Below are 24,550 nucleotides of genomic sequence, written 5' to 3' on the forward strand. Positions count from 1 at the left end.
AATTTATAATACAATTTTCTTATCACTTTAAAATCAAAATTGAATAAATAAAATATAACAGTGTAGTTCGTATAAACACCAAGGGTAAAAATAAAACAGAAGTTTGGAGGTGAGAAATCATGGTATATATTTTAAGTTCTTTATTGTATGTGAATTGGTATAATATAGTTTGAATGTAAACTGTGATAAATTGAAGATGCATACTATAAACTCTAAAGTAACCACTAAAATAACAAAACAAGAGTTAAGCCAACTCAGGAAAAAAAGTGGAATCATAAAAAAATTAAGTCACAAGAAGGCAGAAAAAGAGAATACACAATAGATGAAACAAACAAAAAGCAAATAGCAAGAAGACAAATTTAAATCTAACTGTATCAATAATCATATTACGTGTGAATGGTCTCAATATCCCAATTAAAAGGCAAATGTCAGATTTAATAAAAGATTCAATTATATGCTGCCTACAAGAAAGTACTTTAAATATAAACAAACAGCCCTAACTAGTTTGGCTCGGTGGATAGAGCGTCGGCCTGCGGACTCAGGAGTCCCGAGTTCGATTCTGGTCAAGGGCATGTACCTTGGTTGCGGGCACAACCCCAGTGGGGGGGGTGTAGGAGGCAGCTGATCGATGTTTCTCTCTCATCGATGTTTTTAGCTCTCTATCCCTCTCCCTTCCTCTCTGTAAAAAATCAATAAAATATATATATTAAAAAAAGAACAAAAAAATAAATATAAAGAAACAAACAGTTTTAAAGTAAAAGAATGAAAACATGCATCATGCTAACACTAACAAGAAGAACACTTTAGTAGTAATATTAATATCAGACAAAATGGTTTTCAAAACAAAGGATATTACCATGGATAAAGAACACCAGTTCATAACAATAAAGGATTAATTTATAAAAAGTACATAAAAATCTAAAATATTTATGCATCTAATAACAGTTTTAAAATGCATGAAGCAAAACTGATAGAATAACAAGAAGAACTAGATAAATTAACAAATATAATAAAATATTTCAGTATCCTCTTTTAAATAATTGTTAGAGCAAGTAGAAAGAAAATTGTTAAGGATGGAGAAAATCCTAACAACAATGCTAACCAACTTGACCTAATTGACATTTATAGGAAACATGCCACTCAAATACAGCAAGTGTTGTCAAGGGTACATGGAGCATTTACCAAGTTGACCATTGGGCCATAAAGCAATTGTCTCAATAAGTTTAAGGTGTTCAATCTTACAAGATATGTTCTCTGACTACAGTGGAATTAAATTAGAAAGTAATAATAGGTAGATCTTCAGAAAATCCCTAAATATTTTGAAACTAAACCGCCCACTTCTAAAAATCTCAGAGGCCAATAAGTAAGTAAGTAAGTAAGTAAGTAAGTAAATAAATAAATAAATAAATAAATAATGAAACTAAGTTGGTTATTGGAGAATATTAATAAAATTGATAATACTCTTGCCAGACTTATCAGAAAGGAGAGGGAGAGAGAGGAAGAGAGATAGATAGATAGATTACCAACTTCAGGAATGAGAGAGATGATATCACTAGAGATTCTATAAATATGCAAAATATAATAATGGTGTTTTTATGAACTACTTTACCAATCAATTTGGTAACAGAAGAGATGGACAAGTTCTTTGACAGACACAAGCTACCAGAGCTCACTTAAGAAGAAATAGATAACTTGACTAGTCATATGTCTAATTAAAAAATTAAATATATAGTTTAAAACCTTCTTACAAAGAAATCCTCAAGCATAGATGGTTTTACTGGAGAATTCTACCACATGTGTGAGAAAGAAATAACACCAATTCTTCAGAAACTCTTCCATAAAACAGGTAACCATATAAAAGCACATGAAAAGATGCTCAACCTCATTAGTCATTAGGGAGATACAAATTTAAACCACAGTGAGATACCACTACATACATATTAGAATGGCTCAAATTAGAAAGACAGATCATAATAAGTGTTGACAAGGATTTTTCGGAACTGGAATACTCATACACTGCTGATAGGAATGTAAAATGTTACAACCATGTTGGAAAACATTTTGGCAGTTTCTTAAAACATAAAACATGCCCAGCTGGTGTAATTTAGTGGTTGAGCATCGACCCAGGAACTAAGAGGTCAAGGTTTGATTCCTGGTCAGGGCACATGCCCAGTTTGTAAACTTCATTCCCCGTAGGGGGCATGCAGGAGGCAGCTGATCCATGATGTTTCTTTGTCACTGATGTTTCTATCTCCCTTCCTCTCTCTAGAAATAAATAAAAACACATTAAAAAAATTAAACATATCTCTTTCCTCTATCATATGACCCAGACATTCTAACCCAGGTAATACACAATACAAATATATCAAATATGTATCCTATTTAATAAAAGCCTAATATGCTAAGCGTCCAGTCGTCTGGTCATCCATTCAACCAATCAAAGCATAATATGCTAATGATATGCTAAGTCCGCTCAACTGCTCACTATGATGTGCACTGACCACCAAGGGGCAGACAATTGACCGGTTGACCAGTCTCTATGACGTGCACTGACCACCAGGGGGCAGATGTTCCGACCGGTAGGTTACCTTGCTGCTGGGGTCCGGCTGATCAGGACTGAGCGAGATGGGCCAAACACGCCCTTGAGCCCTCCTGCAGCCCCTCCCTGGCTGGCCAACCTCCCGCGTCCCTCCCTAGCCCCGATCATACACCGATGGGGTCCCTTGGCCTGGCCTGCACCCTCTTGCAATCTGGGATCCCTCAGGGGATGTCGGAGAGCCGGTTTCAGCCCAATCCCATAGAGCAGGCTGAGGGACCCCACTGGTGCACGAATTCATGCACCAGGCCTCTAGTATATATATTAGATTGAATAAATACATCACAATTTGTTTATTCATTCACCAGCTGATGGCCATCTGGGTTATTCACAGTTTTATAGCTTGAGGCTATTGTTTAAAGCTGCTGTGGTACTACTCATCAGTAAAATGGAATGAACTATTGATACACAGTGCAACATAGGTGAATCTCAAAATAATTATGCTGAGTAATAGAAACTGGACAAAAAAAAGAGTATATATTGCATAACTACATATAAAATTTTTGAAAGTACAATTTAGTCTATAGTGACAGATAATAGACCTTAGGTTTCCTAGGAAAGGGAAGTTAAAGCTGAGAGGGGAAGGGGGGAGGTATTCCAACGGAACATAAGAAACCTTTTAAGAGTGATGAATATGTTTATTATTTTGAATATGGTCATGGTCTCATGCATATAATACGTCAAAAGTTATAAATAGCATTCTTCAAATACAGGCAGTTTATGTAGGGCCATTGCACCCCAATAAAACTGTTTAAAAAGCAATTGTATTATTTGCAGTTACCTAGCTTTTCTTAGCACCGGCAGCATGCTAGCTTCACATCCCCTTTGTTGTCCCTTTTCAAAATGATTTCTACACATATTATGACATTCTACCAATTGTATTTGAAATGTTACTTAAGACTTATCCCACACAGTATTTTCTTTTAAAATGTCACAAAAGTGTTTAAATGTTAAACAATGTTTTAAGGATAATTTTTACTATAGAAATATATGCCAAAATATGATCTATTGCAAGGTACTTACATTTGTAACTTGGGTTCAGCATAAAGCAGAGCCTGAGGCTCTTGCAGTTTATGCGCTTGTATTTTATCAGGGACCCTATTCTGGGGAGCAGGGGAGAAACCAAAAGAGGGAAGCTACTAAAGGAGAACAAATATAAAATTGTGTTGTTGAACTTGCTGTTGCTAAGTGCAACAGAATGCTATATTTATGGCACTTTCCCCCCAAGAAATTATCTCTATAAAATGTACTCAAGGACTCCATTGGGGACAGAGTGGGGATAAAATAGAGAAGATAAATCCACTGCTTTCCGTATCTCATTGGCCAAAGGTTCCCTCCACAGGATATTAATTTGCCTACATGTCTAGTTTATGCAGGCCAGGGTAAGGGAAGAAGTGTGACACTCTGTGGTTGGAACTGTAGGAAGAAAGAGCCCTCATAGAGCTGCCTGTCACCACACCAACTATAAATAGAACAAAAGGAAATAAAATCAAATGAATGAAGCCAAGAGGATCTGAAATGGGGCACCAGAAAAGTCTGAGACATCTATATTCTATGATTCTTGGAGTATTATGCTCAGTGAAATAAGTCAGTCAGAGAAAGACAAACACCATATGATTTCACTTATATGTGGAATCTAATCAACAAAATAAATAAACAAAATAGAAACAGACTCATAGATACAGAGAACAGACTGTCAGAGCAAGCTTCCTTAAATTCTACAGCAACAAGGAAATTAATTCTTTGAACAACATGAGGGATCTTGGAAGCAAATCAATCCTCACTCAAGTACTCTGCGAGTCCTAACTGATACTTTAATTCCAGCCTTGTGAGACTCTAAACAGAAGATCAAGTTAAGAAACATTCTAACTTCTGACAAAAGCTGAGATAACAAATGCATGTTGTTTTAAGCTGCTAATTTTCTGGCAATTTGTTATGCAGTAATAGAAAACATATTTTGGCACCAGATGTGCGATGCTGATGTAATAAATACCTATAAATCTGGAAGTGGCTTTGGAATTGAGCATTGGTGGACCCTAAGAATTTGAAGGAAAATTGTAGGGAAGGCCTACATTGCCTTGAGTGGACTGTTAGAAATGTGGAGGTGGAGGATGCTGCTGGTGAGGGCTCAGAAAAAGCGAGGAATGTGCAATTGGAAGCTGAAGGAAGGAGAACCCTTGCTATATACAGGCAGGGGACTCGGGGGCCTCTTCTGCTGTTACAGTGTGGCCTTGACTTACGAGTTTAATTCGTTCCATGAAGGAGCTCGTAACTCAAATTACTCGTATGTCAAATCAAAAAGTGAACGAGTGAGACACGTGATGCTGGGCTGATGTGTGGCGTTCACTGTGGCGTTCGCTGCACCAACTAGCGGTGGGGTATCTGAAGCTGGCTCGTAACCCGAATTTTAGCTCCCACTCAAAGCAAAAAATCGGCCGAGAGACGGCTCGTATCTCGAAAAACTCGTTAGTCGGGACACTCGTAAGTCAAGGCCCCACTGTATATGGAAAGAAAGCAATAAGCGCTGAAGTTGGTTAGCTAGCTAAGGAGATTTACAAATGAAGTATTGAGAGTATTGACTAATGTACTCTTGTTGCTTATAGTAAAATGTGAGAGGAGAGAAATAAATTGAGAGTAGAATAAAAAGGAATAAGGATTAAATTATTTTGAAAATCCATAGTCTATTTCAGTTATGGCGAACCTATGACACGCGTGTCAGAGGTGACACGCAAACTCATTTTTTTGGTTGATTTTTCTTTGTTAAATGGCATTTAAATATATAAAGTAAATATCAAAAATATAAGTCTTTGTTTTACTATGGTTGAAAATATCAAAACATTTCTATATGTGACATGGCACCAGAGTTAAGTTAGGGTTTTTCAAAGTGCTGACACACTGAGCTCAAAAGGTTCACCATCACTGGTCTATTTAGATGGTTAAAAATGATAAATTTAAGATAGTTTGGTCAAGAGAAAATATTGAAGGGTATAACTCCACAACCTTTTTTTTTAAAATTATATTTTATTGATTTTTTACAGAGAGGAAGGGAGAGGGATAGAGAGTTAGAAACATCGATGAGAGAGAAACATCGATTAGCTGCCTCCTGCACACCCCCTACTGGGGATGTGCCCACAACCCAGGTACATGCCCTTGACCGGAATCGAACCTGGGACCCTTCAGTCCACAGGCCGACGCTCTATCCACTGAGCCAAACCGGTTACGGCAACAACCTTTTGCTAGTATCTCAGGAAGATACAAAAGTCAAAATATTCAGTCACACAAAGGGGCCTTTCAAGCGATGAAGAGTGCGTCTCACAGACACTTTCAATCAATCCATAGGCCTTCTAGGATGCTTCTAAACCTCTCAGCAAGAGGCCCAGATAGACAAGAAATTATTTGAAAAAAAATCTCCAGATGTGGTTTTTGTTTTGTTTTGTTTTGTTTTGTTCTAATGGAATAAACCCCATTGAAATCTATGGAAAACCCCAAGTTTCTGAGAAATTTATTTCATAAGAAACACTGCCAGCTTGAACTGAAGGGGACAAAGAAGGTAGGATGCTGAATCTCCAAAATTTTATTGACAGTAAATAGGCCGATAAACGATTTAGCTGTAAACACATGCTACCTTTCATGAAAATGGAAGGATGATTAACACTGAACCAAGAGTTCAGAGGGTGGAGCGGAGAACCATGGTGAATGATTTCCAGACTTTGAAAACTAATCAGATTACTTCTATTATTTGCCTGGCTGGATTTCAGAACTGCTATGGACCATTGGTTCGGTTTTACTTTCCACACCCCCACCCCCCACACCACTTTGAGCTGGAATGTCTACAGATGATACGCTGTGCTTGTCTCACCATTATATGTTGGATGTATTGAGAGCTAATAATGTCTCTTCAGTTTCACAAGTCCACAGATGGAGAGCAATTGTGACTCAGGAGCTGTACTTAAAAGATTGCACCAGGAGCCTCCTCCACACCTAGACCTGATTTAGATTATGAGATTTTGGACTTTAAGTTGATGCTATAATGGGATGAAACAATTGGGAATATTTGTCCATGGGTAAATATATGTTCCATGTGAGAAAAACATGAATAATTATTGGGGGCCAGTAGGCAGACTATGGAAGACTTAAAGGTGGCTCTTATGATCCCCACTTCCTTATGCTCATACCCTTGTCTAATCCCCTCTCCTCCCCTTGAGTGTGGGTAAAACTTGTGGCTTATTTCTAACCAATAGAATATAGCAAGATGATGGATTGTCACTCTCATGATTGTGTTATATTTTTTAAGACTTAATTTGGCTAGCAGTCTCTCCATTGCTTTGAAAAAGCAAGCTTCCATGAATTGTATAGCCACAAGGAAATGAATTCTGCCAACAACTTGAGAGAGCTTGAAAGCAGATCCTTTTCCAATCAAGCTTCTCGGATGAGAACCCAGACCTGGCTGACACCTTGATTGCAACTTTGTTAGACACTAAGCAGAGGATCCAATTAAGTCACGCCCAGACTTGTGATCCACAGGAACTGTGAGATAATAAATGGATGTTGTTTTAAGCTACTGAATTTGCTGTATTTTGTCATATAGATATAAAAAATAATACAGTTAGACTTACACTGCAGTATTTCATTCACTATTACCATTCAGGTAAAGCAGAGGGAAATTATGAGATTGAATTTGCCTTCTGTTTTTTTAAACTTTTATTTGAGTTCTTTGCACATTTGGAGACTAGGAGTTGAAGCCAAATTTCCTGACCCTGAGAGTGGTGGTCCTCAAATTTTCATGTGCATTGGAATCACCTGGAGGGTTTGTAAAAACACAAAGTCTCTGATTCAGTAGGTCTTGTGTGGGACTCAAGAATCTACAATCTATATAATAAAAGCCTAAGCGACCGTTATGGCAGAATGACCAGAACAATTGGTCATGATGATGTGCACTGACCACCAGGGGGCAGACGCTCAACACAGGAGCTGCCCCCTGGTGGTCAGTGCGCTCCCACAGGGGGAGTGCTGCTCACCCAGAAGCCGGGCTCACTGCTGGCAAGCACAGCTGCCACAGTGGGAGCCTCTCCAGACTCTGCGGCAGCAGGTGCAGTGGCCCGAGATGAGCACGAGTTGTGAGGCACCCAGCCCCAATTAGAGCTCCTCCCTGGCTGCCTGCCAGTTGGCACACTGCTACATCCCTCAGGCAGTCGGACATCCCTCGAGGAGTCCCGGACTGTGAGAGGGATGTCTGATTGCTGGCTTAGGCCTGATCCTGTGGGGATCAGACCTAGGCCAGCAGTCAGACATCCTCTGAGGGGTCCTGGACTGCAAGAGGGTGCAGGCCAGGCTGAGGGACCACCCGCCCCCCCCTCCCAGTGCACAAATTTCATGCACCGGGCCTCTAGTGTCTAATAAGTTCCCATTGATGTTGATGCTGCGGGCCAGGGCCAGTTCTTTGAGAACAACATTTATATACCATCTTTACTATAGTTCTTTTTTCTATGGCCTCTATGATATATGATATACATTACTTGCAATTTGCTCTGACCCCTTTTCTCATGATGATTGATATTATAAGATACTGGAATTTCCAAGTTCTGGCTGGCTGTTGCTATGGCAACACACATACGGTTGCTCCCTTGAGGCCCTCACCAGATGAATCACTGGCATAAGTGACTAGTAAGTAGCAGGGACATTACTCTCAAGTTGTCCATTTCCTTCTGTGACCTTATTCCTGGTCCTTTCCTTTTTCTGGGATGTATGCTCTTTTGAGTCTCACCCAAGGTAGAAAGTGGCAGAGGGAAACCTGGAAACCAGAACTCCTGAAGTTTACATTAGTTATGGTATTGCCCTGGGCTCTGGCAGGAAACAGATATCATAGTCTTTGTTAAGAGAACTTGACAAAGAGAACTTAACAAAGAGAACTAACAAGTGATAATGCAGTACCCCAGCGTGGGCAATTAGCCGGGAGGTCAAGAGAAGAGGGTGGTTAGCTTTATATGGAAATAGAGATGGAGCTCCAGCCGCAGCTATAGAAGAAGGATATCCAATAGGAGCTGTGGCCTATAGCGCAGAATGCAGGAATGCAGACACTGCCAACCCCTGGACCAGCAGGAAGGGGGCTGGAGCAATAAACAACCCAACTTTTTCCCCAGATTATGAAGAAGCTCAAAATGAGGCTGCGACATTTTGCCTCACTGCTGTCTGATTTCAGCTTTCTGAACAGGGAAAGGTACATGAAAATTGGGTTTTAAGAGAATTGGCCTGGCAGCGTGATACAGGGCAGATTGGAGGGAGGAGAAGTTGGAGGCACAGGGATCAGTTAAAAGAATGCTAAAGTACTTAGGACATCTTCCATTTCTCTCCACACAGGACTGGTTCTGAACAGAGTAGGAAAAAAAATGCATGAGAGCCCTAACCGGATTGGCTCAGTGGATAGAGCGTCGGCCTGCGGACTCAAGGGTCCCAGGTTCGATTCCAGGCAAGGGCATGTACCTTGGTTGAGGGCACATCCCCAGTAGGGGGTGTGCAGGAGGCAGCTGATCGATGTTCCTCTCTCATTGATGTTTCTAACTATCCCTCTCCCTTCCTCTCTGTAAAAAACCAATAAAATATTTTAAAAAATGCATGAGAGTTGTAGAGGCATGTCACTTCTCCATCCTTAGGACATATTTGTTTAGAAAGGTTTATTCTATTATATCTGAATATTTGATAGTGAGATTGAAGTCCTTTTCAGATCTTAGGTGGGTTCTGACTGGCCATTTGGTCTTGGTTTGAATTCTTGAAAAGCAGACTCAAAGAGATAAGGGTTTGAGTGTAAGTAGTTTCTTAGAAAGGTCCAGAGAATACCAGTAGGAAAATAGTGAAGTGAGAGAGGGAAACTAAGAAAGGAGGTATTATCAATCCAACTATCACAGTGAGTGACTGGCACTTAATTCCATATGTAAATTCTGGGAACTAGTATAATAAGTACATCTCAGAAGCATCCATTTGAGAGGCAAAGAACTTAGAATGTTTCTGTACCAACTCCTGGGGATCATTGATTAAGCGTTGCTCTTGGGGAGTATTCATTCCTGATGCTTCCAGTCGGCCAAGTGCATAGGCAGAGTGATCATCCATGTTCTGGAAGTAGAATCCTTAACCAGAGAGGCAGATGCTGGCAGTCAAAAAGTCATTTGGAGCACAATGAACTGGATATGGACATGGCATTGACAACATTTGCTCCATGGTCTCTAATCACTTATTACAGTGTCCTAAACTGCCATGCCCAGATGGAATTCTATTTGGTCATGCACAAAACCAAGCCAGCATGACTTAAATATATATATTAGAGAGGAAGGGAGAGGGAGAGAGAGATAGCAACATCAATGCTGAGAATCATTGATCAGTTGGCCCCTGCACACCCCCTACTGGAATCGAATTGGTGATCTCTTGGTTTCTGGGTCAGCACTCAACCGCTGAGCCATACCCTGCCAGGCAAGCATGGCTTGTTTTTTTAAGTTATATCCTTATTGGACAAATACCCTATTGGGCAGTGGAATTTATAATTAAAAACAGAAGGTAAACTTTGATAATTTTTCAGGTTCTGGGGTGACGATGATACTTATTACCAAATGGGTAGGGGATCAATGTAGCAACATTTCAGTTGGTGCTTAACAAGTGATTTATATCCAGGACTCTGAGCTGTCAATCCAAAAGCAAGAGGAACACAATAGGCAAGGCAAGTAGCCAGCAAGAACTCCTCCTGCTTTGCGTAGCCTGTCTGTTTATTGCTCTGACCTGACTGTAAAAGATACCTAATAGCTCTGACTCCGATGGAAAAGAAAAGCTTCAAAGTGCTGTCATTTTCCATCAAGTTTCATAACAGCCAATGGTCTCATGATTTACACCTCACTGAGTTTGTGTCTCCCAATTCAGCCAGAACATCTTCCCTGCTCTACATCAGAGCGCTCAGCATGATCTTGAATCCACACATACACCAGTTTTTAAAAAATGAAGCAGAGTAAATTATTTACTCCCAGCCTGGGATACAGAAAGCTAGCTCCTTCTCAGCCTTGAATTTTACTGCAATACAAAGAAAGAAAATACATAAATAAGGAGAGAGAAGAAAGAAATCCCTTGGAGACCTACTGGCATATGAAGCATCTTTTGAAATGGAGCCCTGTGCTGAAATAATTGTGTCGTTTTAGAATGCAATGCTAATGTGTTCACAACTATGGCGATATGCTGGAGCAAAGCACAATTTTGCATCAATAACTTGTGGCCATTTGTTTAAACAGAAGAAATAAATGTAAAATTTGCATAAACGTATTTAATTACGTATTCCAAAAGTTAGAAATTGACTCTGAAATGTCTTCAAATATTATGTGTCACATAATAATGGATACAGGTAATAGAAATGATCGTGTTTCTATTCTTTTTTTTTCTGACATCCGGGTGAGGAAAAGGGATATAATATAGGTTGGGAGGTATTTATGTGGCCATAAAGAAAAGCAATCTGCCACTTTTCAGGATAGGTGTCACCGAGGGATACCATGAACATTGCCAATGTATTTTAAAGAGGCTGTAATCATGTAATCACATAAACAGGAGGTAACTATTTTTTTTTTGTCTCCCCTCCTCCTTTACATTTATTCAGGAGAATAAGTCCTTCCCAGCTTTTAACCAAAGCTTCATTTCTTTTCTGGAGTGCTTGATAAGAAAAATTCCTATGGTCATTTTACATATAAAACACATTCTCTTTTTAGTAATTACCAGGAACTATCATTTCTAGGTGCACGTAATGATCAAAACTTTGAACAGGATTCGATGCTGATAGGAAGCCTGGAGTGGGACAGCATAGCAGTGGTTCTCAACCTTCCTAATGCCATGACCCTTTAATACAGTTCCTCATGTTGTGGTGACCCCCAACCATAAAATTATTTTCGTTGCTACTTCATAACTGTAATGTTGCTACTGTTAGGAATCGTCATGTAAATATCTGACATGCAGGATGTATTTTCATGGTTACAAATGGAACATAACTAAAGCATAGGGATTCATCACAAAAACAATATGTAATTATATATGTGTTTTCTGATGGTCTTAGGCGACCCCTGTGAAGGGGTTGCGACCCACAGGTTGAGAACCGCTGGCATAGAGAGAGATGGCCAGCTTTTTCTCGGAAGGAGACAAAAATAGCACTTCTTTATTTACTTCCCCCAGCTGCTTACCTAGTTCGTCGTCACCCTTCCCGCATTGGTGTCTGGGGAAAGAGAAGTGGTGCACAGAGAAAGATGGCCCGTTTGTAACTGGAACACTTAGATGCCCTTTCTACTATGGGCCTTCTCAAATGAAATGCTGATGCTTTTCATCTTGGGGGCTACTTGGGGGTTGTTGGAGATCCCGTCCCCACCAATGCTGGGGATCTACACCTGCCGTTCTCTTGCCCAAAGTAATGGACTCTCCTATTTCATCTCTTCGCTGCATTCTCAGTTGCTAGCTGTCCTCTTGGGTTTATTGTTAGTTTTGTCATTCAGAGATCCTTTTACTCCAAGTGGGCCCTCCTGGATAGTTCTTAAATTGATCCTATGCCTTTTGTTCTCTCTCTCTCTCTCTCTCTCTCTCTCTCTCTCTCTCTCTCTCTCTCTCTCTCATACATACATACACAGGTCCAAATCTGTTATACAGGAAACAATTATGCATCCTTTTCTCCAGGAGTGTTGGTTAACACTTGGAGTGTGGGTGAATTTCCCGCCAAAATATAAGATGGCTCTGTCTTTTGGTTTTGTTCCATCCACCAAAAGGGTGGATTACAAACAAATATTTGGTAATACGCAGTTACAATCGGCCCGAGTTTACACGTTTCCCGCACTCCACCGCAAATCTATATGAACCGAGTTAATCATAATGCAGCCACTCACCATAAATTCATTTCAGATGTGAGGTAGACATTAATCCACTGTGTTTCTCCCTCAAATATTGGGCAGCACATATTACCCCCACCAAACAGTCTCCTTAAAATCCCTCTCTCTCGACTGGAAATAAAGAGGAAAGCACTTCCCAGACTTTTCAACTTAGCTTTCTTAAATAATGTCTAACGAGTCATCCTCTAAACTCTAACCCTCAAAGCTTTCCCCGTATGCAATGCGCGAGAGTGACAAAGCTCATAACATTTATTTTGGGCCATTTCTTTCTGCAAACCCCACAGGAAGGTGAACTCACAAGTCATTTGGTTATCTGTTATCTACTGGTGTCTCAGCAGAAATTTCTACTTTAACATCCAATTAGAAAATAAAAAGTGTGAGTAGGCTATTTTTTTCCTCAGTCAACACTTGAAAGTACCCACAGACTCAGTAAAAAGTAATCCTTGGCTAGTGTGTTTGGATTTTCAGAGCACTTCGGAATCACTTTTTCTGGAAGGCCAGCAATGTCAACAGCATTATTGGGAAACCTCTGTGTGCCCTCAAAGTAGCTCTGACGTTTACAATGCCATTTCTCTTTATTCCCTAGAAAATAAACTAGAGATATAGAAAAATTATGTGGCTTTGATGAGTTGTTAGAAGTTGAGAAAGAACTCTACTACAGTGCAGCCAACTGACTAAGCCTGTTTACAAATGTGAAAGAATTCAAACCAATCATTTCTTGCTGGCCAACACGCCCATAGGCTGACGTTGGTCTGAAAGAGAGGACTACTTGTGATCCAGGATCAGAAGAGTCAGGAAAAGTCTGGGAATGTCATCCTTGGAGCAGAAAGTAAAAGCCTTCAGGAGCCAGAAGTGGTACTAAAGCTACTTAGTGGACAAGAGGTGGTTGGATTGAATTATTTTGGCAGACAGGACATCAGAAAAAAATGAATGCACCAGGGACAAGAAGAGCTTAAAGTTATAGCAAAGATCCCTCAGCGTAAAGGGTTCTTTCACACTCCTTGCTCACACATGAACTGCACTCATGAAGAGGAGATCCACCTTGGAGATGACCACAACACACACACACACGCACACACACACACACATACACACACATGCATACACACGTATGCACACACACTTACACTATGGCAGAAAATAACAGCTCCTTATTAAACCTTTTTCCTTATCTTTTTGGGAACATGGCTAGACCACGTGACTCAAGAATCTCTTAAGTTGAGGTTTGACCACGTGACTGAGTCTTAGCCAATAAACTGTAATTTGGAACGGTTGTCTGCTACTTTCCTATCTTGCCCGTGAAAACCTCCCATATGCTACGCCATGTTGTTTTCCTTTCTATGGACTTGATGCAAATAAGCCCAGCAAACTGGGAAGCTACATGCTAAAGGTGTGTCTAACATCATGGAACAAGCCTGAATCCCTGAATCACTACTTGGAGGATTGCTGCTCACCAATTGGACCATCCATTTTGGACTTAACACCAGCAAGACATAAATTTATATTGTGTTTGAAACATTATACATGTTTGGGTTTGTATATTGTAGCATCCAAGTTTACCTTAACCAACACAGACACCCTGAGGGAAGTCTTTGGACTGATATACAGTGGGGCCTTGACTTACGAGTGTCCCGACTAACGAGTTTTTCGAGATACGAGCCGTCTCTTGGCTGATTTTTTGCTTTGAGTTGCGAGCTAAAATTCGGGTTACAAGCCAGCTTCAGATACCCCACTGCTAGTTGGCGCAGTGAACATCACAGTGAACGCCACATCAGCCCAGCATTACGTGTCTCACTCGTTCACTTTTTGATTTGACATACGAGTAATTTGAGTTACGAGCTCCGTCACGGAACGAATTACTCATAAGTCAAGGCCCCACTGTATATCTCAGCTTTGATTTCAATTGAGAAGTTTATAATACATATTGTAACTATGACTCTGAGCTCCTTTAGGACAGAGTTAATAGTTTAATTATTTTTGTACCCTTCTAATAATAGTTCTTGAAAGAGTATCACATATAGTAGGAATTCAATAGCTATTTGTTTAAAATTGCTCAAATGTTCAAGTCTTAAAAAGAAGTATTGGCTGTGCAAAGATTGAAGAGCCCTTATTTTGGCTAAATGAAGGTGTACTGAATAAATGAATGAGTGAGTGAATAAATAATATTGTTTGGTAGAAATAAGTCACACCTGGGGAGTTATGGAGAAATGTGCTCATCTGTAAAATGAAGATTATAATGTCTTGCTCCTATTATAAAATCAGAAAATATACTTCCAGGCCTTTAACTTCTAAATTGTTAAGTGCTGGACATGTGTAAGCTCTCTAATATGATTTTGATATGACTTTACATTTTGGTATTTTATTGGCAGTATGTTGATAATAGGTTTGAAGCTCAAGCAAAGAGAATCAGCTGTGAAGCATTTTTGAACACCATGGGGAAAATAAACAAGTTTCATGGGTATCCTCAAGAATTTAGACTCCTTCAAATGCTGAATTTCTATTCATTTCTAAGCAAAATAATGCTGCCACCACATGCCACTGGACTCAAGAAAACCTCTTTGCAAGAACAGTGCTCTGCAATCCTCAGCAGACATAGGCCTTCTGTATTTCCTCCCTGGGGAGTGCCTGCCACTTCTTACGTTCCTGCTTGGTGATCAGAGTCAGAAAAGAATTAAGTAACAGCTGTGCCAAATAATATGGAAGTTCCTTCAGTCATATTACATGATTGAAATGTCACAGTGTTTAAACACTTTCAGCCACACATGAAAAGACAAAGCTGGCAGAGAACAACCACAGAGAAGGTTCTTAGGAAATGAATAAGATTTGATGATCAAGGTGTAATGGCTTCGTGTTCACTTTTGGTCAGAAGCCTCCGAGTGGTGATTGGACAAAAGTGGCTGCCCAGAGAGTGTGCCAATAGCAATGACAGCACCTCACCAGCTGAGATGGAAGGTATATGCAGCAGACTTCAATGACTGCATTCACCACTGAAAGAATGTTTCTTGTACTGGCTGGGCAAGCAACCATCACCAGAGGTCAAGAGATTTTCTGTGAGTTCAATGTAAGATCACTTCTCCTTTAGTCCCCAGTCCTTCAGCAGAAAGAAGAAACCTACATGCTGGATGCAGGGTTTCCTTTAAGCAGGCTCCATCCTCCACCAGTAGGAGTCAATTCAATGTGTTCCTATCACCCCTCTCAAAAAGCCTGCCACTTACTAGCACTACCTGCTTTGGGACATCATTTCCTATATGGGTCATGTGGGTCACCCGAAGAAATCTAGGGCCTCATGTTCTCCCCATCTCCTGGACTCTAATCTCCTGTGACTCTCAATATCGTCTGCTCTGTAGCCATCTCCCCTCCCGCTGCCCCATTTCCTGAAAGAACCGACATTTTCTGTCAAGCATCTATCAATTCTCAACCTGATTGCCCATTTGCCTTCACACTTCCTTGACTAGCCCTTTCTTTTTTTTTCTTAAAGGAAAACTGGCCTCTCCTCATGGCCTCTACTTCCCTTGAAGTCTCCTCAAGTGGTAGCTCTTTTCTCTCCCAGACTCATATCACCAGGTCTAGATGCGAGGTGGTGTCTTCCTTCCTCCTCATTAGCTCTTCCATATCATCCTTCCTCACTACTCCCTAAAACTGCACAGCTCGGATGACCTCCATATTGCTAGATCTGGTGGTCCATTCTAAGTCTCTATTTTACTTGCTAGATCAACAGCATTTTACCCAGTTGATTACTGTCTTTCTGCTGAGACACTTTCTTCACTTGGATTCCCAGACACCGCACTTTCCTGCTTGTTTGCTACCTTATGAGTTGCTTCCTTCTCCTACCACTGACTTCTAAATGAAGCCCCGGGTCTTAATCTTTAAAGGGCTCCTCTTTTGTCAATACACTCACTGCTTTGATGATCTTATTCAATATCAATTTTCTAGACTCTGTATAGTCATAACGGATTGGACCATTCTCAAATGACCTCTAAAAGGCCAGTCTAATTGTGAAGCGGCCCCCATGATTTGGAAGGCTGCTGGGAGATAAAATTATGGCCAGAGGTATAGCACCTTAGGAATCCTTTGGGTCCCCAGACCTCTTAGGAACAAATTATTCTAGCTTTAGTAAGAACATTTACTGAGTTCTTACAGTGTCCCAGTATAGATCAATGCATTTTGTATGATTAACTCAATGAATTTGCTCAACAAACAAATGAGGTCAGAACTATTATTATCCTCATTGCAGATGTAGGAAAACTGAACCACAGAGAGGTTAAGTGCTGCCCAAAGTCACATAGTTTGAAAATGACGGAGACTGGGTTCAAACTCAAACAGTAACTGCTGCCAGTGACCATGGGAAGTGGTCATGCAGACGCTATCAAGCTGTGACCAAGGAGTCCTACTTCTATGACTTTCTTCTCCAGTCATGAGAGAGAAGGAGCAGGAACTAAGTCTCCTGTCCTCAGTGTGTTGGGATTTGCCTTGTCTACTTTGTATTGCCCCTCCCTGCCTGCTTTCCTATGCACTGAAAAGGTGGGTCGGCGGGGGCATTCCCAGCTTCTGGGGTCAGATAAGCAAAGATGAGATGCACTTTTCTATCTTTTGCACCAACTCATACTTTAATGGCTGGAAGTTTCAAATCAGATCCCAAGCTTCTTGGAACTCAAAATTGAGTTATCTGACTCTGTAACATGTAGCTTTCTCACTTAAAAGGATTTGCCCAAGGGGCCTCTGGGATTTCAAATATACTTAAAAGAAACAACTGTGTTGAATCACAGAAGCATAAGGGATTGCATTTCCACTGGAGAACACACAGGATGTATTAAACAGAGGGGGAAATGTTTGAAGTCCAACAAGCTTTGAGTTTCATTCCACTCACCACATCTGAAAACTACCAGAGCCATTTGATGAAGGCAAACTACAGCTGGTATCCCTGATTGTTAGTGTTTTTATGGCATACTGCCTTGACGTTGAGATGCTATCTCTACAGGAACATTTTCACCTACATCTGCTAACCCCTTTTTACTGAAATCAGAAAGAGTGCATTTTCCAAAGTCTATCTGGAGGAGAATGGGCTGGGAGCAACTACCTTATCAACAGAAGTATAGTGTTTTTATAGCAGCAAATACAGTTCTGGACAAAACAGTAAAGGGGAATAGGCTTATTAATGGCCCTGAGCTGGTACCAAAGAAGTTCCCATCGTATGTTAAGAATTATATAATTAATAATAATATAATTTGACTTTGGGAACATTACTTAACCTCTCTAATTTGGTGTTACTTTCCTTATGATTCCATGGGAATAGCACTAGTTACCTAATAGGATTGTTGTGAGGATTCATTGAGAAAATATTTGTAAGTTGCTTGGGACAGTGCAGGACACATAAGAAGTATTCAATAAATGTAAATTATTATTGTTGTTATTACTGCCTGTCCCTCAAATGTCCATTGCTCTTTATTCTTTATTAAAACCACCTTGCAGATGTTTTATTCACCTAGAAAAATATTTCAAAGATTTACCTTTCTTCCCAAATTCTTGATTGCAAATCTGCGCTGAATATGAAGCTCAGAGGGCGAGGGAAAGTAAAATACCAATTCCTCTCAGAAAGCACACATGTTCCAGGCCGATCCAGGCTTCCATAATGAGGCAGTACAGCAGAAAGAGTACTGGCTTTGGGGCCAAATTTGCAGGCCAGATCTAAGGAACCCCATATAAATGTGGACCCATGGACAAGTCACTTCAACATCTTGAGCCTCTTTGTAACAGAAGGGAAGACATGGAATCTTAGATCAGTGTTTTTCACATCTATTTTTGACATGGAAATATTAATTCAAACAAATTATCCCAGGGAAATACCACAGGTAGATTAAATTAAATGGATTTGGGAGATAAATAATTTGGGGAATCCCTCTCCCCAGGCCTAGGGTGGGTTCTGTGAACCCTAGGCAACACAGAGTCACACTGCATATCAATCAACTACATAATCACCACCCGAGGATATTCTTCCATTGACTTTTAGGGAGAGTGGAAGAGAGAGGGAAAGGCAGAGAGAAACATTGATGTGAGAGAAACACATCCATTGGTTGCCTCCCACATGATCCCTGACCAGGGCCTAGGACAGGGAGGAACCTATAACTAAGGTAAGTGCCCTTGACCAGAATCGAACCTGGGACCCTTTGGTCCACAGGCCGACGGTCTATCCACTGAGCAACACCAGCTAGAGCTGTAAGAATGATTTATATACTTAGTCTTAGACAATTTATCATTTATCAGTCGTATATGTCAGATACATTAGAAACATATTTCTAATTTTTTGTATATCTTTTAGCTTATTTAGGTTAGATTATTATGCTTTTATATACTTGCGATAGGGAGCCTAATTAGTAGATCAATGTCAAAATACCATTAATGATGATGACTATGATGATAAAATGTTATTTAATGTTGGCTAACATCTATTGAGTATTTCCTGTCTAACATGGTAAGAGGTACTTATTCATTCATGCATTATCTTATTTACTTCTCACCACAAACCTTCTTTTATACCCATTTAATAGATAAGAAAACATGAGCATTAGAGAAATTAAATGACTTGCCCCCAACTGGTAAGTGGTAGAACTGGGACTGACACTCTGATCTATTAGATACCATAACCAGCATTTCCCAAGGTGCAATCTGTGAAAGTGCCCCACAAAATACTACATATACACACAAGTATAAATATGCACACACACGCAAACATTTGTGTGTATTTCATAGTCAAGTCAATCTGGTAGAGTTCCAGAGATAGTCCATAGATATCAGCCTATTAAAAGTTCTAAGGGAGCCCTAACCAGTTTGGCTCAGTGGGTAGAGCATCGGCCTGAGGACTGAAGGGTCCGGGTTTGATTCCCATCAAGGACATGTACCTGGGTTGCGGGCACATCCCCAGTAGCGGGTGTGCAGGAGGCAGCTGATCGATGTTTCTCTCTCATTGATGTTTCTAGGTCTCTATTCCTCTCCCTTCCTCTCTGTAAAAAATCAATAAAATATTTTTTTAAAAAAGCTCTAAGGGACACAGGAAAAAAAACAACTTGTTTATATTGTGTAACATAGGATTTTCCCAAAATTATTTCATCATGGATCTTTTATTTCCCATTATACCACTAAGCAACTATAGAAATAGTGTTCTATTTCACATATTTGGTAAAGAGCCACACTATACTACTCAGTCTCTCAACCAGAGCAGGTCTTCAGTGCCCATCTGCCTGGGATTCTGTTCGCTTATCATTAATACAGATGAAAACAATGAGAATGACCTAATCAAATTAGCTAGTGAGCCAAAGTGAGGAAGAAAAGCTGCTACACTAGATAACAAAGTAAGGATTTAATAATCTGGAACAATGGACAGAAGTAAATAAGATAAAATCTGACAGGGATAAATGTGAGATCTTGCAGTTAGGTTCAAACAAAAATCAATTACATGAGTATCATTTAGGAGGAAGCTTGAATTCACAGCAGTTGTGTGAGGAAGCCTGGGGATTTTAATTGATCATAAACCCAATAAAAACAATTGAAATGCATTCAATAAGCAAGGAACTACAATTGTATAACTTCGTTGTCATCCAAGAGCAGTGTTCAGCGTGGCGGAAATTGGTATCCATTTCCTTGGCTGCTGTGCTAGTCCGAGGGTTTCTGGAGAATTGTGATATTTCTGGCAGCATGCTTCAGGATGGGCAGTAAATGGCAATCCAGAACCTATCCAGATGGCATTGACTTAGATCATAAGGATTCCAGCAGACACCACCTTTTGAGCAATGGTAAAAAGAACTCAAGCTGTTTAGTCTGGCAAGAGTAGACTCAAGGTGGCTGTTGAGAGTGGATGATTATACTGGACATTTTCCCACTTGTTTCTTCTTAGTCATCCCTCCACTATCCTCCATTGGGAGGCAGCAGGGGGATATGTGAGGGCAGGGGGGAGAGTATGGAGGATATTATTTCCTTGGCTTCCTTCCTGCTGGCTTTCTGGGTGGCCTTCTCCTCCAACTTCAGCTATCTTATCTGACCTTATCTGATCTTACCCTTCAGGCTTAAGATCCTGCTCTTGCTAGCTCCGGGTGCTCCTAAGATTCGCTGAACCCTGCTTACATTTCTGTAAAGCACTTTACGTGCTCTCCCCAACGGCCCTGCCTGTGTGTGTTTGTTTCCTGCTGAGACCAGACTCATACCAATGCTGGAATGATTCAGATGATTGTCTTTGAATACAGTGGGGCCTTGACTTACGAGTTTAATTCGTTCCGTGACGGAGCTCATAACTCAAATTACTCGTATGTCAAATCATAAAGTGAACGAGTGAGACACGTGATGCTGGGCTGATGTTGTGGCGTTCACTGTGATGTTCGCTGCGCCAACTAGCGGTGGGGTATCTGAAGCTGGCTCGTCACCCGAATTTTAGCTCGCAACTCAAAGCAAAAAATCGGCCGAGAGACGGCTCGTATCTCGAAAAACTCGTTAGTCGGGACACTCTTAAGTCAAGGCCCCACTGAACTCAAAAAGCTCATAGCGAAGGGAGTTAATGTCGGTTAGACGTTGGAGAGGCCTCCCAGAAAAAGACCCAGAAGATGAGTAGGAACGCGGGGAAAAGAGATGGGGCAGAAATGTTCCAGGAAGAGGCATTTATAGGTGCGAAGGCAGGAGGTGAGAGTGAGATAGGCTTATTCCAGGAAGTGAAAGAAGGCTCCAGTGCCCAGAGTCTCCCTCTCTCTCCAGATGAGGGGATGGAAAGAGGTCCAAATATTCAGTTGTTGTGAACATAGTCTTGATCCCAAGGACCTTGGGGTCCCCTTGGAAAATGTAAAACAAGGGAGACACCAAGGATGATGTTCTCTTTCCATTGCAGAGAGAAGGGAGCAGGAATGTAAAAAACTCAGAGCTGTTTGCCCTGACCGGTTTGGCTCAGTGGATAGAGCGTCGGCCTGCGGACTCAAGGATCCCAGGTTCGATTCCGGTCAAGGGCATGTACCTTGGTTGCGGGCACATCCCCAGTGGGGAGTGTGCAGGAGGCAGCTGATCGATGTTTCTCTCTCATCGATGTTTCTAACTCTCTATCCCGCTCCCTTCCTCTCTGTAAAAAATCCATAAATTATATTAAAATAAAAATAATAAAAATCATCATTCTCCCCTTTAAAAAAAATCAGAGCTGTTCAGATATAAATCAATCTATCTTACCAAGGAATAAGCGACTAGATCCCGAACTCAGCCAAGCAGAGACTAGATGACGGCTCTGGAATCATCCAGGAAGAGACTGGATTACACACTATTTCCAAAGGGGGAAGCCACACTGAATGGGAAGTTGGAGTCATGGACACCGATGGCCCTTTCTAATTCTAAAACTTCTGAGATTCCTCTGGTCTGGCCCTCGCTTCACAGCAGAATAAAAGACATAGGGATTTGAGAATCCGTTTACTGCCATAGGAAACTGGCAGGGAAAAGTCCTTCTATTCTTTCTCAGCCCCTCCCTTTGGGCCTAGAAAGCAGGATACAAGCCCAGACTCAAGCATCTGGGAATACACAGAGCTTTAGTGTTCGTGTTCTTCTCTCATCCTAGCTGTCACGGGAAGGGCACCGGCCACAGCTAGTTCCAGAGGCTGGTCCTGCCAGCATCTGACCTCCAGGCCTGCTCCATAGTGTAGGCTATTAGACAAGTTCACGATGATCTTTTTCTTTGAAAATTAAACCTTAAAAAACAACAACAAGAAAGCAAAATTCGCAGGCGCTGGGTCCGCACCCCACTGCGGTCTCAAGGCTCTGAAGGCAGAGGATTGGGAAGCACGGCGGCCCTCTTGTTTTCGAGCTCCCTCTCAGGGGCGGCAGATAGGTGCGTGATAAGGCAGCTGTGTGCAAATGCTGATGCTGGGAGGATAATTATAGAAACATCATTATGCTTGAATGGGGGCCAAGGCGTGGCCCTGCCAGCCAGGAGGGGGTGAGGTTGCAAAACTGGCACTGTCTGCAGCGAGTTGGCTTTTGCAGCCAGCGTGGGCATCGGAGGTGTGCCCGGGAGCCAGCTTCCTGCTGGAGAGCGGCCCTGGTGCCCGGCCCCAGGCCCACACTTTGGCCAATCTGTTCCTTAACGATCCTGCAGCAAGCACTGCAGCTCTGTCAGTTGTGCTCAATTTTCTAGTCACAACCCCACTCCTTCTCTGTTCCCATGACTCATTTTCCTACCCCGTCTTCCTCCTCCTCCTTTTTTTTTTTTTTTTTGCAGCCCCTGAAAGGGGCCGTGTTTCTTAACATTCCAGACACAGCATGTATGATCAGACTGGGCAGTGTCTGCTCTCTGACTACACTGAAATGAGAAGCAGCCTAGTTTTCTAGGCACTTTTTATGTATTTTGGCTGAAATATTCACTCGTGAAATATCATTAGAAAATTGTCCATCTCGATTGGGTCGTAACAACTTGAACAAGAACACAAGATGAGTCCTCCTAATCCTGCCAGCATCACCATACCGCCAGGGGAAAGGAAGGACTGTTAGGGAAAAGGGAAGAAGGGAAGCATCGGGCATTGGAATGACAGCCATGAAGGAGGGAGCGCGACATAGAGAAGTGAATGTGTGAGGATTTCATTTTCTCCATGGAAAATGCTTTTATCAAAAGCAACTTCTTCCCCTGGCGTTTCTGCTTTTCCCAATAGAGGCGAAGAAGCACAGTTTTATGTAAAACATATAACAGGGAAAGTAGAACGGTGACCCTGGGAAAATTACGGCATTAAAAGTAATAAGCCTGCCATTGTCAATAAAGCACACAGACGCCATGCTGTGCTATCTTGAGTATAAAGGTGACATTTTTACAGTTATTCCGACAGTGACTTCTGCAATTGTAACTGCATTTTGAACACCATGCTCTCACACAGAGAATCTTTCCGGAGAATGAAGATTTCTGAGGGCTTTTTCCTTCAAGGCCCAGGTCGGGCATCTTGTTCTTAAGAATGCCCTGTAGCCTGAGTTATCTGCTCCCCAAATATCTTCTTCTCATGAAAATGAGTTCCATATTTGGGGATTGTTTACTGGTCTTTTCCACCCACTAGATTATGAGCTTCACAGGAACCACATATTATTCAGTTTTGAATTCTGTCTCCAGTGCCTGGCTTTATAAATGTTAGTAAAGTTGAATAAGCCATGAACCTTATGGCTCATCACATCCTTTAATCCAAAGAGATTATATCTGTGGGGCAACTAAGTTAGATTAGAGACATTGACTAATAACTTCTAACCCCAAGATGCTATTATTTTAGAACACGCTAATTTTTTTGGCTAAATCAGGAGGTGAATGAGGCTCTAAGGCAAAAATTAAAAAAGTGTTTGACTGGTTGAGAATATAAGGAAAGAAAATAATTTCTCCTAAGCATAATCCTTCATTTCCAAGGGTAAGGTGAAGTGTCACAAGAATAGAATGGAAATCGGGAAAGACATATACAAAGCTGTATGCATAAAATTATAGAAAGACAGAAGCATTAATTCTCATTTTTAACAAAAAAAGTCAAGAGTTGGAGTCTAGAAGTTGTGATAACCCAAATTCTTCCTGCAAGATAAAATTGGAAACCCCCCATTTTTATGAAAATAAATTCTTACTTCATAGACATAAGTTAAGAATGAAAGTGAGGCTTGTTTCCTTTTAAGGATCAGTGGCTCAAAGGAGGTAGAATCCACTGATGATCAATGCAAAAAAAAAAGGAAAACGTGAGGTTTTATTTTTCAAAAGGAGAGAAATGTAAAACATTAGACTGTTTTAAGTTATATGAAAGGAATGGAGAACATAAACATTCAATAAATAGAACAAATAAAGTATATATGCACTTTCATTCACTACTATTCATAGGTATAGGAATAAGAAAGAGGATTAATAAGAGAGTGAGTGAGTGAGTGAGTGAAGAGAGAGAGGGAGAGAGAAACGAAAGACTAAAGGCACTAACGTAAGAGGTATGCTGACAGAAGAGGTATGATGAGAATATTTGTTCAGAGTGAAGACTATTTTAGAAAGGGAATATTTTGAGATTTTGAATGCATTCTTTTGAAAACTTACTTTGGTTGCTGAAAC

This window comes from Myotis lucifugus, unplaced genomic scaffold, assembly GCF_000147115.1.
Source record: "Myotis lucifugus unplaced genomic scaffold, Myoluc2.0 scaffold_76, whole genome shotgun sequence".
Taxonomy (NCBI): Eukaryota; Metazoa; Chordata; class Mammalia; order Chiroptera; family Vespertilionidae; genus Myotis; species Myotis lucifugus.